We start from the raw sequence: 17,039 nt of genomic DNA, 5'->3' as shown, positions 1-17,039 counted from the left end.
CCGCAGGCATGGGGCTTGGGCCTGGGGGCCAGGGTTCAGCTGACTGCCTAGTATTGCACAGTTTCCATTCGCATCCCTGAGGCCTCAGGGAGGAAGTCGGGGTGCTGCCTGCACAGGCTCCGTGGGGTGGGGGGCAGGGGAGGAACGTTCCAGAGACTCAGAATAGGGAAACGTTATTCTGTGCAAGTTCCGTCTGTGCTGACGACCAAGAGGCTCCCTGGGGCCTCCCTGACCGCCTCACCTGCCACCCGCCGGAGATGCCAGCAGCTGCTCCCGCTCGCTGAACCCCCCCCCCCCACCGGGGAACCCAGACCCACTCCAGGCCCCCGGAAACACGCCGCAGGGAGGAGGCCTGGAAATGACCCCTGACGAGCTCCCCCCGCAGAGCCGGGCTCTCTGTCTCACTGTGCGTGGGTTAATTTGGGTGGGAGATCGAGGGTCACTGGCTAAGCCTGGAGCTGAATAAATCTTGTCATGTATCGTCCCCGCTCCACCGGAGCCGTCAGCTGGGGCCAGACCTCCCCGGCACCCCAGACGCTTGGGCCGCCGCTCTGGTTTGCCGAGTCACTGGGGAAGGAGCGCCACAGGCTGACAGGCACATCACGGCTCACCTCCACCCTCAGAGGGACGGATCCGCCAGCCCCCCCGCCCCTCCCAGGGCCAGGGAACTGTTTTCCTGGTGACACACTTAGCTTTCCTGAAGCAGGAACTTCCAGCCCCAGGGCAGGCAAAAACCTCCCCAGTCCGTGGCCACAGGGCCTTTGCTGGGGACCTGCCCCACCCTGCCCTTGACAGGCCCGGCCACCCAGCCACCCAGGCTCTGACAGGATACAGGATACGAAAGCCCCAAACGCAGGGCCTCCTTCCTGCGGTGCGCCTGTGGCAGGAAGTACACGGTCACCAGGTACGAGTGGAGGCGGGGTTGGCCAGGCCTCTGCTGCTGCTGCTGCTGCCGGCCGGGCCCTGGGACAGGGACTGAGATCCCAGCTGAGGATGCGAGGGCTGAGGGGGCTGAAGGCAGGCAGGACGGTCCTCCAGGCCTTTCCTGCTCTGTGCGTCCCGTCTGCTGGAGCAGGGGCGGGAGAGCGGCTGAGCCAGGCTGGTGCTGACACTCGTGGAGTCAACAGAACTGCAGAAGGCTGGACCGGCCTGGAAAATGGCCCCGTGGCCGTTTCCCTCCCGCTTCAGAGGTGTCTTGGGGCTCCCTCGCTTACCCCGGGGACCTTGGGTTCAACTGTGCCTCAGCTCCTGTCCCCTAGATGGGTTCTGTCATGACGAATGCCGCCTGAAGTGGCCAAGGGAGGGGGGCGGGTGAGATGAGCAGAGGCCGAGCTCAGCCATCAGCTGAGCGGACTGCACACCCCAGCACGGCATTTGCTGAAGCACTGGAATTGCGGGGCCCCTAAAGAAACTCTAGGAAGGGAGAGTCACAAAGGTGTCCCACAGCAGTGACCAGGGCACAGCCTCAGGGCCTGAGTCACAGGTCCTCAGACACCGAGGCTTCCCACGGGGAGCAGGAGACCCACGTCCGCCCCTCTCCGGCCCCATCTGCCTCTGGTTCCAGCTGCTTGTCGGCGTGGCGGTGGGGTCTGGGCCCTGGACAGCCCAGCACGCCAGTACCCCCCGGGCCTCTCCGCTGCCTCGGCCTCCTGGGGTCCACAGAGGCTTTCATTCCAGGAACGCTCTTCACTCCCGCAGGCTCAGAGCCTTGTAGCGAAGCCCTCGTTCCTGCTCCGGAGTCTCCGAAGCTAAGTGGTGGCCTGGGGAGCCTGCTGGGAAAAGAGGCCCATCTGCTTGCTGCCTTCCCAGAAGCGGCATGGCGACTGGACGCAGGGGGGCCTCGCAGGCCTGAGCAAGCGTCCTTGGCTTGTCCTTGGCCACGGCTGACTCGCTTCTTACCAGCTTACTGGAAATCCCTGCTCTCGGCCAGGCCTGTCTTATTACCAGACACAGCCCTTGGCCACGTGTGAAGTCCTGTGGCTCCGCCCACAGCGTGTCCTTGTGCTCGTCCGCTCTCTGCCCTGGCCTGCGACAGGTCGAAGCCCCCAGGTCAGGATCAGCCTTGCCCTCTCGCCCCGGCACTGCCTGTCCGCAGCTCACGCGGGCGTCCTTGGAGCACCCCGCCTCTTCTGCTTTCCCGCACGAGGGGAGACCCGCCCCAGTGTGGTGACAGAGTGCCAGGCACACCCGGACTTGGGGACTCACTGGGTCTCAAGGCAATTCATCGCCCCGTTCCGATTGCCAGAAATTTCCCCTTCTGTTACGCATAAGCTGTGTCCCGCAATCCCCTTCTGACCCTGGCGGCAGCCCCCAGGGCCTCCTTCCCAGGAGAGCTTTTCAGAAATAGTGACCTCCTCCACCTCTTCCCCAACCCCCCCCCCCCCCCCCCCCCCCGCGCCGCCACCGTCGTGGTTTTGACTCCCTTCACCACGTGGATTCTATCTCCAGTCTGTCCATTCCTCTGTCCTCAAGGCCGGGAACTGGGGATATGAGCCAGGGATTAATCGCACGGAGTAAGCTTCCGAAAGTCACGGGGGCCATCGGAAGGCCTGAGCTTAGAGATAATTTCCCTTCTCTGCAAAGGCCAGGCATTTAGTCCAAATGGGCAGAGTCGGGCGAGGGCCAGGCCAGCAGGGGACAGCAGCCACAGCCCAGATGGCCATCCCAGAAACACAAGCTACCATCCCCAGCCTGAGACGCAAGACGGCCACTGATCTCTTCTCCTAGAGGTAAGGGGGCTGCCACTGGGAGCCTCGCGGGGGCGTCTGCGAGGGGCTTGGAGGGAAGAGCGGCCCGTCCCCTGCCCCATCTCCAGACCTCTCTAAGTTTTAGGAAGAGCCCTCTCTACTTGCCCTCACCATGCAACTTCTCTAAGTACATAACACCACCTCCTGGGTGCCCACGGGATGCCAGACACTTTTCTGGACCTCTGCTTGTGAATTTTTAAACCTGGGTTTTTATTGTCTTATATCAGAAGCCAGATACACCCTGGTGTGTGTGGGGGGGGGGGGGGGCGGTTAACCTAAAGATGATAAACGGTTGTACCAGAGAAAGAAGTGGCAACCACACTTCAGTGGGACTCGGTCCAGTTTAAATGAGATACTGGAATTAAATGGAATGTTGAAAAGAAAGTTCACTTTCTTCTCGCTGTCGGCGAGCAGCGCCCCGGGAGGAAGACGACGTTCACCTGTTTGCCCAGTTGTGTGGCTGCCCAGCAGCGACCCTCCAAGCTTCGGGTTTTGTCTTTATGCTGCGGGGAGCAGGCACTTCCTTTGCTCCCCAGATGAGGCAGCCAGGCCTTCCAGCCAAGTGAGCCGCTCTCCAAGGCCCCGGGGGCGGGGCAGGGGGGGATCTTGAAGGTGGATCTAGGACTCAGAACCCCCTTCCGTGTAGACCCCCATCCTGGTGAATATTTTTATAGCTGGAGACAAAGGTGGGGCTGCTGATGGCCTCAGTCTTAACTTGGTGCACTCCTTTGAACTTGGTGTGCTGGCGGCATGGGGGGGGCGGGCGGGGGCAGGGGCTAAAGTCAGCAGGTGGCTCTTTGGTCCCCAGGCGGGCTTGTCCATGCAGGGAAGGGCCATCTGCAGCCAGAGCAAAACCCACCTGCCTCTCCGGGGATTAGCCGGGGCCCCAAGCACCGGGCTTGACTTGCCACCTGCAGGCTTGAAAAGTGGTTTCCGCGTCTGGGAAAGGAGAGCGAATCAGCACTGAGTAGGCGCAAGGGAGTGAAAAGGCCAGTTCTGAATCTGGCTGGCTGAGCTCAAACCCTGGCAACGCTGGGCAACCTCTCCGCCCTCTGTGTCCTCATCTGTAAAATGTCCTCGTCGCCATCGGGTCGGTTCATTAGTGCCGGGCACACACTAAGCACTCCACAAATATTCACGGCTGCGATTCTTACCAGACGCTGGTCGTGAAAAAATGGCCACGCTTTGGCTCCACATCAGCTGGGTGATGTAGGTACGCTTACCCCATCTTTGAGGGGGGGGACACCGAACGGCGGGGTGGGCAGGTGACCTTCGCGAGGCCATTCTTTATTTTTTCGTTCAGAGAACACCTTCACGCGCGCTCTTGTACGACCCCCAGGAGCCCCTCGCCGCAGTTGCTGACTTTGCTCGGAGCTAAAATGTTGAGCTGAGACCGCCTCTGGCTTCCTCCCCCTTCCCGCCTCTTTCTCCCCCTTCCCGGAGTCCAGCGCTCCCCGGAGGCTCCCCGCGAGTCGGGTCGCGTTGCGGGGGTGTGCGACTTCCACTTGGTCTTTTTTCCAAAGTGTTCCAATCGACATCACGCCGTCCGTGCGTTTCCCTACTCGCTGTGCCTTTGAGTATTTCCCGTGTGGACACCCCCAGGTCTGGGTCGCGTCCCCTTGGCCGCCGTGCGATCTTCCGCCGAATGAGGTCACCGCCTATCCACGCCCCAGGGCGTCCGTTCATCCTTCTGACGGACGGCATTTCCTGGTTGGCAGTTTGACCCAGGGTGCTGGGCGAACAGCCCCACGCCTGCCTGCTCGTGCGCGTGTCCCAGGACACAGACCCCTCGGTGGAGTGGCTGGGTGGCGGGGGATGAGCTTCCCAGATGCTGCCCGCTTCCTTCCACCGCACGAGCTGGGAAGAGTTCTCGGCGCCGCGGCCAGAGCCGGCGCTTGGCGTCCATCGGGTGGGTGTGCGCTGGGGTCTCCTCGGTCGCCAAATGCGGGCCGGCCTCGGCAGCTCGCCAGGCCGCGTGCCGATTACACATTGAAACGATCGTTTTTGGAGACATTGGGTTAAACGAAAAAGACCCCTAGAATGCACTCTGCCTGTCTTGTTTTCACTCCTTTTAACAAGGCTGCTAGGAAATCTGTAAGCGGCACCGGGGGCAGGAGTTAGATTTCTGTGGGATGATGCAGCCCTACAGTCTGCCCGGCAGGTGCCTGGTGGCAGGCGCCCGGGGAGCGTTTGATGAATGAGTGAGTGAAATCAGACACTTGAGAGGAAGACGTCCTTGGCGTAGCTGGGGCCCCCGGCCCCACCCCTGGCGCCTGTGCCAGGGCTGAGAGCTATGAGCCCCTTGGCCCCCTGCCTCCGGGGACTGAGGGGTGGGCCCCTGGAGACCAGCTGCCTGGGAGAGAAGCCCGGGCTCTGCCGGGCCAGACTCCTGGCCGCCCCCCCCCCCCCCCCCCCGCAGCAGGGCCTCCCGGAAAGCCCCGCGCCGACCACGGAAACGATGTCCTGCAGGACGGCTCGGGCCCCCTTGGGCGAGCACCCGCGTTTCCCTCCCAGCCCTACCCTGCCGGCGCTGTCCCTAAGCCCATGGGAGGCCAGGACTACACCGTGGAGGGTGGTGAGTCAGCCGCTGTGCCTGCCCAAGGCCTCGAGGAAGACGGACACCAAAGCTTGGCTCGGCCCCTGGGCAAGGTGCCCGGGCCCTGCACTCCACGGGGCCGCCGTGATGCCCTGAGAAAGGTTAACTTTGAAGCTGCCTGTGGAGTGGCTAAGCCAGGCGGAGCTTGAACAAAGAGCCCCAAGGCTTCCAGCTTGGGGTGCCCTGCAGAGTAACCCCGGAGCAGTGGGGAGCCCGGTCTGAAGTGTCGGCGGCTCCCCTGTCGTTCCAAAATGTGCAGAAAGCTCACCCATCTGGACTCTGGGAAGAAATCTGTCACTCAGGGCTTCATGCAACTGAACGTCACCCGTCAGACACGGTGCTCACACGTAGTCTGATGGTTTTACGTGGGAAATGTTCGCCAGTGACCTTCATCCTTTTCTCCGTGACAAATGGGGACCGGTAGGTACGAGGCTGGACAGTTGAATGGCGACACCCTGAGGCCCTGTTGAGCATGGAAGACTGTGTCTCCGCTGTCCCCAGGGGCCACACTTTCTGGGCCTTGGGTCTGCTTTCCCAGTTCCTCGTTCTTCTCTGGTCCAGAACCTTCACCCGCCCCTGCTGCCTAGGGCATCTGCGGTCCATGTCCTTCCCTGCCCTCGCTTTCCCCTGGCCCATCCAGACCCCCTCTGAAATGACTCCCTCTAAGCTGAGCTGGAGAAACCAGACTTGTTCAATAATATGCAAAATAAAGGCAAAAGGTTTGGATTGGGTCTTACCTCTGACCGCTGGGTGGTCTTTGGCACAGGGCTTCGGGGTGTGGACAGGTGAGGTCCCCAGACATGACTTCACATAAGTGGCATTGCTGTCGTTTTAGAACGTACTAGTACATGAACAAGAGTGCCGATCAAAAGCAACCAACTCACTGCAGATCACCAAGTACCAATGTTTTTGTCTTCAAGATGGTCCTAAGATCTGCTCTTTGCTTGAACTTGCCAAAATAGAAATGAATTCAACAAAGCAAATTCACCCGCGGGCTCAAGGAGACACGGGATGGGGACCCGTCCTTGATTCCTCCTGTCCCCCATCCACTGCCCATATATCCAGCCCTTGACCCCTCAGGGACGCCCCTTCCTGTCCCCCCACCCGCAAATCTCATCCCTGCCCCTGCCAAGGACTCCCCCTGTTTCTCCACACTCATGACCCCAACCCCAGCCCAGGTTGCTGCTTCCAAATCTCCTGCCTTGCCAGGCCTCACCCCAGAGTCCTGGACACTGGTGAAAAGTCTCACCCACACCGGTAGGCTCATTAAACACCATTGGCTCTGGAGCTTTTTAAAAAATAATTTCTGTGATTTCGCAGTTGAAATATTTAGCTATTAGGAGCGCCTGGGTGGCTCAGTCGGTTGAACACCCGACTTCGGCTCAGGTCACGATCTCACAGTTCATGAGTTCGAGGCCCGCATCGGGCTCTGTGCTGACGGCTCGGAGCCTGGAGCCTGCTTCGGATTCTGTGTCTCCCTCCCTCTCTGCCCCTCCCCTGCTCACACTCTGTCTCTCTCTGTCTCTCAAAAATCAACAATAAAAAAATTTTCTTTTGAAATATTTGGCCAAAAGTAACTTCCCAAAGTTACCATCAGCTTTGAGCTTGAGCGCTCACCGTCTTGCGTACTCGAACACTCGCGAGTTTTCAATCCGAAGGAAGTGAGCGTTTCCAGGTCTCAAGCTCGCGGCTCAGTAACGCCCCGCATGCCCTCGCTGGACGGTCACCGGGCTGTTTCCACCTGTCGGTTGTGGATCCAGCCGCCGTGAGCATGCGTGCACCAGTCTTTGCGAGGACCCAGAATGTCATTGCACCCCCCGCTCCCCCCCCCTCCGGGTGGAATCATGGTATGTTTAGCCTTTGAAGACTCTTCTCAGCTGCTTTCCAGAGTGGCCGCATCAGTTTACATTCCCAGCAGCGATGGCAGAGCCTCCCCACAGCCTCCCCAACATGTGCTGGGTCCCTTTATTACTCTGACAGCCACCCTGATGTATGTGAGGTGGCACCTTGCTGTGGCATTCATTTGCATTTCCCTGACAACTAACGACCCTGAGCGTTCTGTTTCTCTCGTGCTCCCTGCCCCCGCCTACATCTCTGGTGTCCTGTCTATTCAGATCTGTTTGGTTTTTTTTTAATTTTTTTTTTTAACGTTTATTTATTTTTGGGACAGAGAGAGAGCATGAACGGGGGAGGGGCAGAGAGAGAGGGAGACACAGAATCGGAAGCAGGCTCCAGGCTCCGAGCCATCAGCCCAGAGCCCGACGCGGGGCTCGAACTCACAGACCGCGAGATCGTGACCTGAGCTGAAGTCGGACGCTTAACCGACTGAGCCACCCAGGCGCCCCTATTCAGATCTGTTTTGAATGTAATTTTGTAACTTAAATTTAAGTGTCTTTCTTTTTTTTTTAGAGAGAGAGAGAATATGAGCAGGGGAGGGGCAGAGGGAGAAAGAGGGAGGGAGAAGGAGAGAGAGAGAATCCCAAACAGGATCCACGCTCAGTGCAGAGCCCAGTTCAGGGCTCGATCCCACGACCCTGGGATCATGACCTGAGCTGAAATCAAGAGTCAGAGGCTCAACCTACTGAGCCACCCGGGCACCCCTTAAGCTTAAGTTTTTAATTGAGTTACTTGCCTCCTTATTATTGAGTCTTAAGGCTTCTTTCTGTATTCAGTCCTTTCTCAGATACATGATTCGCAAATGAGTTCTTCTAGTCTGTGGCTTGTCCATTCATTTCTGTAATGGTGTCTCTTGAAGGTTTTTACTTTGGTGACGTATAAATCGAATCTCGTGACTCTGCATCTGTGGGCAGATGCTGCTTTGCCTGTGGCCACTTTCTGCCCTCTCCCCCGACGGGCAGCCCCGATGGTCCCCGGGCAGGGACAGTTGCGCTCACGCGCTGACTTCCGGCCGCAGCGCGCATGGAGGGCGGCGAGGGACGCCTGACTGCCGGGTAGAAACCCAGGCCCTGCCACCTCCAGCCCAAGCCCTGGGGCAAGTGAGGCACCGCTACCGGCCTCAGCCCTCCCTCTGTACAAGGCGTCTGCCTCGGAAGGCCACGCAACTTAACGTGGGGCCCGGCACCCAGGCCAGCTCATCACGGGCGTGAGCTCCAATCTGTCTGGTTCTCCCAAAGTTACGGCTGCTCCCTGAAGGCAAAGTGAGGCTCTTTCCCGACTCCCCAGGTTCGCGTGCCGACCAGGACGCAGGGATGAGACTCATTCACTGCTGCCGGCCCCCAGCCAAGCCCTCCCACCATCCCCCAGGGGCACAAAACTGCTGGGACAGCGTGGTCATGGAGGTTGGAGGGCCCTGGGCATTTGAGGAGCGTTGAGGAGGGAGCCAGACCCAGCCTGGGGCGTGAAGAGGGGGCGTCTCAGCCTCCCCCAGGGTGGGGTTGAGCCCCTGTGGCCCTGCTGACGACCTCAGAGCAGCAAGGGCTCTCGGGGAGGGACCCTCTGGGGCAGACAGCCCAGCACAGACCGTCCCCCCCCCCCCCCCCCCCCGTGCAGCCACCTAGTTAGTCCCCGTCTCCTGGGGCCTGTCTCCCCAGGGCCTGTGTTTCTTTTGTAACTTTTACTTAGGGAATTTTCAAACATATATGTGGAGACATTTGAAGAAAACTGAATTATCATTGTAAGACTCACATTGGCAAGAGTGTTTCCAGCCAGTGTTTATTTATATCTAGAACACTTACTGTGTCCTGTGTGAAGGAGAACGCATTTATCTGCATTTCGCTTAATATATGAAATGAATACAAAGGGAAAATTGTGATTTAAAAAGGGAGAGGGTGGCACAACCAGTCCCGTGTACCCGGCCCCCGCCCCGGCCGTGGCCTCGCCAGGGCCGCTCCCGTCCACCCTCCCATCCGCGGAATAAACTCCAGGCGCCCCATCCCCAATCCCCAATCCCCAGTCCCATGGCCCACGTTCCCAACGTCCCGCAGCACCGTGCGAGCACATGCACACACACCAAAGCTCCCTCGGAAAGAAAGAGCCAGCTGCCACTCACCCCGTGCTGGAGGGTCCTGGCGAGAGAGGCCAGCCCTGCCCCTCTCCGGCCCGGCATCCTCGGCCCGCCGCCTGGCAAGGCGCCTCCCGAGGCAAACCCAGACAACTGCAGACCGTCTGTGAGTGCACAGGTATCCAGCAGGGCACAGCAGGACGGTCAGCCTCGCAGCCAGGAGGACAGGCAGGGAAGGGGATGAGATTGGGGAGGGGGACACACAGAGCTTCGAGTATCTGTCACAGCAACAACAGAAACCCAAGCAAATATAGCAAGTTGTAGGTGTACATTTTCTCATGCTCTGTGCTTTTTTGGACATGTGGAATAATTCATAAATCTGACTGCAACAAACTAAGGCCAAGCTTAAACAAAGCATTAACTCAGATCACATCTATGCTTGGCACTTCGTAGAAGCTTGTCTCAGCAATCTGTTGCCGTGTAACAAATGTCCCAAAGCTAAGTGGCTTGAAACAACGACTGTGTTCTATTTCCTCCCAGTTCTGTGGGATGCGTGGGCTCGGCCAGGTGGTTCTTGGGCACAGGCTGGGGCTGCTGTCACCTGATGGGGACTTGCCATTGTCAGATGACCCAGATCCCTCCAAGCCACCCGTGACTCGGTGGTGCTCCCGGGGTACAGGGTGGTTGCATCACAGTGACCAGGCAGACCCAAGCTTCTCAGACCCATGTGGGGTCTGCTAGGAGGCCAGACTGCAGGACCACCGCCCCCCCACCCCAACCCTGTGCCATATCACAGGCTGTCCTGCGATCGTCCCAGATCGCAGCCCACCCTCGGTCCCCGCTGAGACTCGGGCCTGCCTGATGTCCGTCTAGGCCCAGAAAGTGTCCGGAACAACCACACCTCCCCTCCTCTCCGTGGCCTCTGGCCCCATCTCCTGATGCAGCCCAGATGGGGACTGTCACCCTCCTCCATGCAGCCCCTCTGTGACAACTGAGAAGGGCCCCAAGTGACCAGGTCACAGAGACAGGACCAGCTCCTCCCTGTATCTGGGCACAGCACCCTCGGAGAGGGGCTCTCCCCTATAGCTCCCCCAGCCAACTGCGCTGGTTGGCATTTTGGCAGATGGCTCCCTTTGGGAATGGACCCTAGCGTCTGGGACGCGTCTGGTCCCCTAGTCCCCCAGAACCCTTCTGAGGACTTGTAATTCTTCGTCCACTCATTCACACCCCATTCTCCCTGAAGCGTGGAGTGCCTGCACTCTGGCAACCATGTGACCGTCAGCAAAGCAGACCTGGTCCCTGCCTCCTGGGGGCTTACCTGCTAGTGACAGACAGACCTTCAGCGACATGGCCGGTGAACCCACGACAGGCTGCGGTTCCACACCGGCAAAGGGACCCTTGCTCAGAGCTCTGCAAGTCAGGAGGGGCCGGCGGGGCTAGGGCAGTGGGGGAGGAGACGTTTCAGGGGGAGGAAGGTGTCCTATAACTGTGCTCCCTTTTCTGCCCTTCTTGGGACCTGCCCTGAAGCCAGAATCCCCGAAGCTAGCGTTTCCTCCTGATGCCCTCCAGAGGCTTCCCGAAAGGCCACCTTCTGCAAAGTGTTAGCTCCCCGCCACCACCCTTCACAGCCTCCTACCATTTTAGTTTCCTTCTCAGTGCGCAGCCCCTAATGTCCACGGGGCCAGGGCTCTCGACGGTCTTGCTCACCCACTAGAGCCCAGAGCCTGTGGCACATGCAGGCACTCTGTCAGGGCTGGGGACTCTTGCTGAATCCCGCACAGGAAGCTGTTGCTGGGCTCATCCCCGGGGGAGGGGCCGGGCCGGGAGGAATTGCTCCCACCGGCCTGCTTCCTCTGCAGACCAAGGGGTTTGGGGCTGAAAAGGAAGGGCTTTGGGGACAGGTGTCAGGGGGCCCACACCTAAGGAAGCCTCCCCTGGCCTGCAGCACCTGCCTTTTCCCAAAGCTCCAGGTGATTCTGGTCACAGGCCTGGTGTGGGCCCCCCCCCCCCCCCCCCCCCGCCTGCAGGTTCAAGGCTGCCCACTCCTCTCTTCAGTAACGGCTGCTTCCAGGTGGGGGTGCAAGGTGAGCCTCCGCTCCCAGAACCCACCCCACCCCCACACCAAGCCCAAGCTCCAGGGGGTGGGTACCTTACCCGGCTGCCAGAACAGTGCCCACATAGGCCCTCTCTCTTTCTCTCTCTCTCTCTTTTTTTCTTTTAAACCAAAATCTTTTTATTTTTGGAAATTTTCTTTTTTCTTTTCTTAAAGATTTATTTAAGTGATTTCTACACCCAATGTGGAGCTGTAGCTCACGACCCCGAGATCAAGAGTCATAAGCTCCACCGACTAAGCCCGTCAGGTGCCTCTCTTTGGAAAGTGGCAAACACACACTCAAGTGGAGAGAACAGCCTGATGAACATCCACGTAACTTCGACAATTATCCACGTTTCCCGTCATTTGCTTTGTCTCTCTCCTCCACCTTTTTTTTTTAATTTTTTTTAACGTTTATTTATTTTTGAGACAGAGAGAGACAGAACATGATCGGGGGAGGGTCAGAGAGAGGGAGACACAGAATCCGAAACAGGCTCCAGGCTCTGAGCTGTCAGCACAGAGCCCGACGCAGGGCTCGAACTCACGGACCGTGAGATCATGACCTGAGCCGAAGTCGGCTGCTCAACTGACTGAGCCACCCAGGCGCCCCTCTCCTCCACCTTTTTATTTTCCTGGACACTTTTAAAATAAACTGCTCCTCATACCAAATTGACCCATAAATACACTTCCCTATGCATCGCTAACAGGAGCTTTTAAAAGCACAATGATACCACTGCCGTATCTATTAAAATTAGTAATAATTTCTTTTTTTTAGTTTAAATTCAAGTTCGTTAACGTACAGTGTAGTCTTGGCTTCAGGAATAGAATCCAGTGACTCATCTCTTACCTACAACACCCAGAGCTCCTCCCAACAAGTGGCCTCCTCAGTGCCCATCCCCCACCCACCTCCCTTGTCAACCCTCAGTTTGTTCTCTGTATTTAGGAGTCTCTTATAATTTGCCTTCTCCGTTTTTATCGTAGTTTTCCTTCCCTTCCCCCACGTCCAGCTGTTTCTCAAATTCATAATTTCTTAATATTATCTAATACCCAGACTCTGTTCCTTTTTCCACTGTTACCTCACAAACACCTTTTCATAGCAGGTCTGTGCGTATCAGGATCTGTACACGTGTCACACACGGCACTTGGTTGATGTGTCCTAAGTCCCCAGTCTGCCAAGTGGGCTCTGACGTTAAGACTCGAGGTTCTCCATGGGAGCAGCCAATGCGTGTGTCACCTGGGAGTTTTTAGAAAACACCCTTACCTGGGCTCTGCCTGGACCAATTAGGCCGGGATCCCTGGGGTGAGCCTGGGCCTGGGCGTTTGCTTTATGCATTTTCATTTATCTGCTTGTTCACCTCCCCCCCCCCCCCCCCCCGCCCCGCACCCCCCAACCGCTGGAATCCACTCAGGGGATGAGCAGGTGACTGCGCCCCCCAGTGGACAGGTGTCTAGCTGTCACAAGTTGCAAAGGGGGAGGTGATGCTAGTGGCCTCCAGGGGGTGAAGGCCAAGGATGCCGTTCAGTATCCCGCAGTGCCCAGGACGGCCCCCATGACAGAGAATGACCCAGCCCCGGGAGGATGTCAATGTCAAGTGCAGACCCTGAGCAGTTCTGACACACTGAAGCACAACCCCTCCTGTTCCCCGGGGGACGGAGGGGGAGGGAGGGGGAGCCGGGCGGGGGAGGAGCAAGTTAACCTGGATTGTTTGCATTCCTCATCTCCACCCTTGCTGTTGACAAAACGCATCCTCCTGGCCACCTCTCGGTAGCAACCCCCAACCTCCCGCCCTGAATGGGGACAAGGTCTCTCCCTGGGCCCACTAGCTGGCCTGTGCCGCAGCCCCCTGGGGAAATGGAGAGAGCATCAGGGTCTCCCCCTCGCAGGGCCCGTCCTGAGCAGGTGATGACGTGGGGGTTTCAGGCATAGGTGACGCCATCACTGACAGTGATCCTACACACTGGGGTTCCCCGGTGCCTGGCGCAGAGTAAGTGCTCCAAAAGGTCTTGTAGACACGAATAGATCCCCAGTTGTCCCTTGTGGAAACCGAGGCCCGGAAATGCTGATCTCACAACGAGCATCCGTTCAGCCGGCCGAGGACTTCTCTGCCTGCTGGAAAGGCCTTGCTGGTCTCCACCTGGCAGGAACAAGGCCCTGGTGGCTGTGCCCACCGTCCCCAGGGCCTCCCCCACACCTGTGTTGCCACCATTGAAGGAGACAATTCCGAGCAGCCCTGCCCCACAGCTCACAGCCAGGACGCAAGACCCTGGGCAGCCCACCTTCCCTCCCAGTGGGGACCCATGGAAGGAGCGTCCTGTCCCTAACCCTGCCCCCTTCTGTCCTTTTGGGAGGGGAACAGGATACATTTCTACCTGTCACTCCTGACTTTGATACAAAAAGATTGCAGCATTTTTAGGAATGACTCAAAGGGCGAACACAGCTAGGATGCTGACTCTATTTCCTGCAACTCAATTCTTTCCTGCTTTCGCCAAGGGAGTGTCACTGTCCTGCTCTGTGACTCAGTTTCCCCTTCCAAGCCCCCAGAAGTACACACAGCACACAGGGTGTGGAGACTTTGGGCGTGTTAGATGGAGCTGGCATGAGTGGCGTGGCAGATGGAGCTGGTTCCAGAAAGAACCCTGGAGGGGACACTTTTGTTCCTCCTGGCTAGCTGGGTCGGTGCCAGCCGAGACCTCCACACCAGGGAGCCTCCTAAGAAACCCATTTGGATAAAAGATCTCTGTACCCACCAGGAGGGGAACTGGGGAGTAACTGGGGAGTTACTCCCAGCTGGGTATCAGCAAATATCTGAAGCTGTCACCTCCAGAGGTGAAGAGTGATAGCGCGGGCAGAGAGCAGAGGGGCCAGACCCCGACACCAGGGAGGCTGCCTTTTGATCACGAGGGCCATCCGAGGCCCCATAGCTCCCCTAAGACGTGGGGGCACGTTGCTTACTCGTCCCCAGGGCCCCCCGCAGGGGTAGGGGACTGGGGATGGCGGGATGTTGGAGCCTCCCCTCCCTGCAGCCGGGCGACGGGGCCGACTCAAGTCTGACCACACGGTAGGGGGTGACCCCGGAGCCCCTCTCCACGCACCGCCGCCCCCCCCCCCCCCCCCGCCCCGGGCAGGGGTGCACGGCTTCAGGAAGCTTGGCACCCAGCCCCGGGGAGGGGCCCACACTTTCCTTGGGCCCCACCCTCCTCCTCCTCCTCCGGGCAGGGCGAGAGGAAACTGAGGCGGGAGGCCGGAGGCGCGGGCGCCGGGCGCGCCCCTGGCACGGTCGGCGGGAGGTGGCGGGCGGGCCTGCTCCGCCCCCGCGCCCGGGCCGTGCGATCCGGCGCCCGCGGGCGGGGCGGGGCTGCGGGCGGCACCGCCCCGAGGGGCCGGGGAGGGGAGGGGGGGGCGGGAGGCGTGCTCGCGGCGGCGGCGGCGGCCAGGAGCGCCCGCCGGGGCGGAGCGGGGACCCCAGTGCGCTACCCGGCCCGGGCCATGACCCCCGCTGCTCTCTCTTGCAGGCTCGTCGCCGCGGCCCCCGGAGCCCGGCCGCCGCCGCCACCAGCGCCCGGGTGGGCCCCGTGCGGCCCGGGCGCGGCTCCGCAGTGAGCCCCCCAGGAAGCGGTGAGTGCCCCGCGCTGCCCGCCCACCCCTTCCAGTGGACGCCGCGGTCCCCGAGAGCTGCAGTCCCCCGAGCGGCGTCCACGCCCCGCCGGCTCCCGCGGCGGGAAGGGCGCGCCCGGGGAGGCCAGAGGGTCCCCAGGGGCGGTGGGGGGGAGGGGGGCGGGGAACCCTCGCGGGCCCGGACGTCCCCCTAACTTCTCGCAGACTTTTCTGCGGAGACTCGGGCTGGGGCAGAGTTGGGCCCCTCTGGCCGTGTTGCAACTTACACGGGGAGGGTGGGGGGTGTGGCCGCCTCTGGCCCCCCACTCTCCAGCCGACACCCCGCGCTGTCACGAGTTCCTCGGGAATGGGCCAGACCGCCATTCCTCAGAGCTGGAAAGGAGCCCAGCCGGGGGTGGGGGCAGGAGGCCTCGAGAGGAACCATTTCCCCTCGATCGAGTATTTCAAACTATATTATTTATGAGCCGCCTCACTTAGGGGCCCCCTCGGCTCCCAGGGCATCAAAGCAGGTTTGCAACCGCAAAGGGCGACCAGTGTGAACGCACGCGCGCCTTCTCCGGGCAGGCAGAGCTCAGCGGAACCCGGGGAGGCTCTCATTAAGGGAGACCCGCAGCTCCGCTTGTTCGGCCGCGTGGGGGGCGGGGTCAAGGGCGGTCGGACTGTCCCGAGGCGCCGGGCTCCGGGGCCTGGGTAGAACCCACAGCAGGGTCAGCCTGTGCCGGCTGAGCAGCCAGAGGGGAGATGGAAGGCAGCGGGGTGAAGGCACTTCTGAGATCGTGCAGCCTTTGTGGGACGAACACCCCAGTTTACAGATGAGGAAGCTGAGGCTCAGAGAGGCGCGGCTGGACCGGCAGGCCCTGGTGTTTCCTGCCCAGCCCCCAAGGATCCCTGCACCAGCCCTCCCACTTACCTTGTTCGGGCCACACCCACCTTGGGTTCTTCGTCCCCACCCTGGGTACCGGTTCCTCCGGATGGATGGAAGGGTGGGAGGGAGGGAGGGAAGCAGTGTATTTATGGAAAGACTTAATCCCTCTGCAAGCCCCAAGGAGGCTGAAAGCTTCACCACCTAATCTCCTCTCCCTGGAAGCCCTTGCTGGTGGGGTGCAACTCAGTGGGCGCTGAGCGGGAGTTTAGGTCCCCTCTGAGGACTTGAGCCTGGAACTTGCCCTCAGCTGGCATGAAAAGAGAGCAGTGCTGTTGAACACGGAGCGAGCCCCGCCGTACCAGACCCCGTGGTGGGAGCTGGTCCCATCACCTGGGTTGTTCCTTTTCATCCTCTGACCGGATACTGGTATTATCCCCATTTCACAGATGCGGACACAGAGGCTTGTGAAGCTCATGGGGCGGGAAAGAGGCAAGGCCAGGCCTCCGGGACCACCAAGTGCAAACCCCCCCCCCCATTAAAATATCATCACGGTACAATATACACGTGGTAATATGTGCACATCAAAAGCGTGCACCCACATCCAGAAGTAGAACTCCCCCAGGAATCTCCTCCTGCACACCGCCCCCCCACACCCCCAGCCACAGTCTTCCCTGGGAGCCATTGCTGGTTCCTTGTCCCCCACAGGCAGTGCGCATCATTTACTTTTCTCTTTACACTGAAAACCTTCAGGAGGTGAGCTGGCAGGTACTCACTGCTGTGGGCTGGTAGTTTGTGGCTCCTGTCATCAAGGCCGCTGGAGAAAAACAAATGCATGGGGCGCCTGGGTGGCTCAGTCAGTTGAGCGTCCAACTTCGGCTCAGGTCATGATCTCACAACCTGTGGGTTCGAACTCCACGTCGGGCTCTGTGCTGACAGCTCAGAGCCTGGAGTTTGCTTCGGATTCTGTCTCTCTCTCTCTCTCTCTCTCTCTCTCTCTCAAAAATAAACATAAAAAAAATTTTTTTTAAACAAACAATTGCGTGTTTTGGGGGGCACCTGGCCGGCTCAGTCAGAAGAGCAAATGATTCTTGATCTCAAGGTTGTGAGTTCGAGCCCCACCATGGGTGTGGAACTTACTTAAAAAAAATGTTTTTTTAACTGC

At 59.5% G+C, this 17,039-nt stretch overlaps 1 protein-coding gene and 2 long non-coding RNA genes across 4 annotated transcripts in view; 1 reads left to right on the top strand and 2 right to left on the bottom strand.

Annotated features, from left to right (window-relative positions):
- The first annotated feature begins 950 nt into the window (after positions 1–950).
- CUNH16orf74 (chromosome unknown C16orf74 homolog) overlaps positions 951–17,039 on the top strand; it is a 45,581-nt gene continuing 29,492 nt past the window's right edge. The window contains exons 1-2 of one of the 2 annotated variants that reach the window (XM_047846173.1): positions 951–2,729; positions 14,910–15,012. The gene's annotated coding sequence lies outside the window, so the exon portion shown is untranslated. Of the gene's footprint in view, positions 2,730–14,804; positions 15,013–17,039 lie in introns of those variants that run through there. The other variant, XM_047846172.1, reaches the window with a different exon arrangement.
- On the bottom strand, positions 5,469–7,081 carry LOC125158787 (uncharacterized). Its single transcript, XR_007149493.1, has 3 exons — positions 6,961–7,081; positions 6,081–6,184; positions 5,469–5,806 (listed from the first exon to the last, which is right to left on the bottom strand). It is a non-coding gene; the product is annotated as an uncharacterized LOC125158787 (long non-coding RNA).
- On the bottom strand, positions 7,901–16,774 carry LOC125158786 (uncharacterized). Its single transcript, XR_007149492.1, has 4 exons — positions 16,651–16,774; positions 12,473–12,630; positions 9,353–10,740; positions 7,901–8,143 (listed from the first exon to the last, which is right to left on the bottom strand). It is a non-coding gene; the product is annotated as an uncharacterized LOC125158786 (long non-coding RNA).

Source organism: Prionailurus viverrinus, unplaced genomic scaffold (genome assembly GCF_022837055.1).
Source record: "Prionailurus viverrinus isolate Anna unplaced genomic scaffold, UM_Priviv_1.0 scaffold_38, whole genome shotgun sequence".
NCBI classification, from domain to species: Eukaryota; Metazoa; Chordata; class Mammalia; order Carnivora; family Felidae; genus Prionailurus; species Prionailurus viverrinus.
This window is presented reverse-complemented; position numbering and strand designations above follow the sequence as displayed.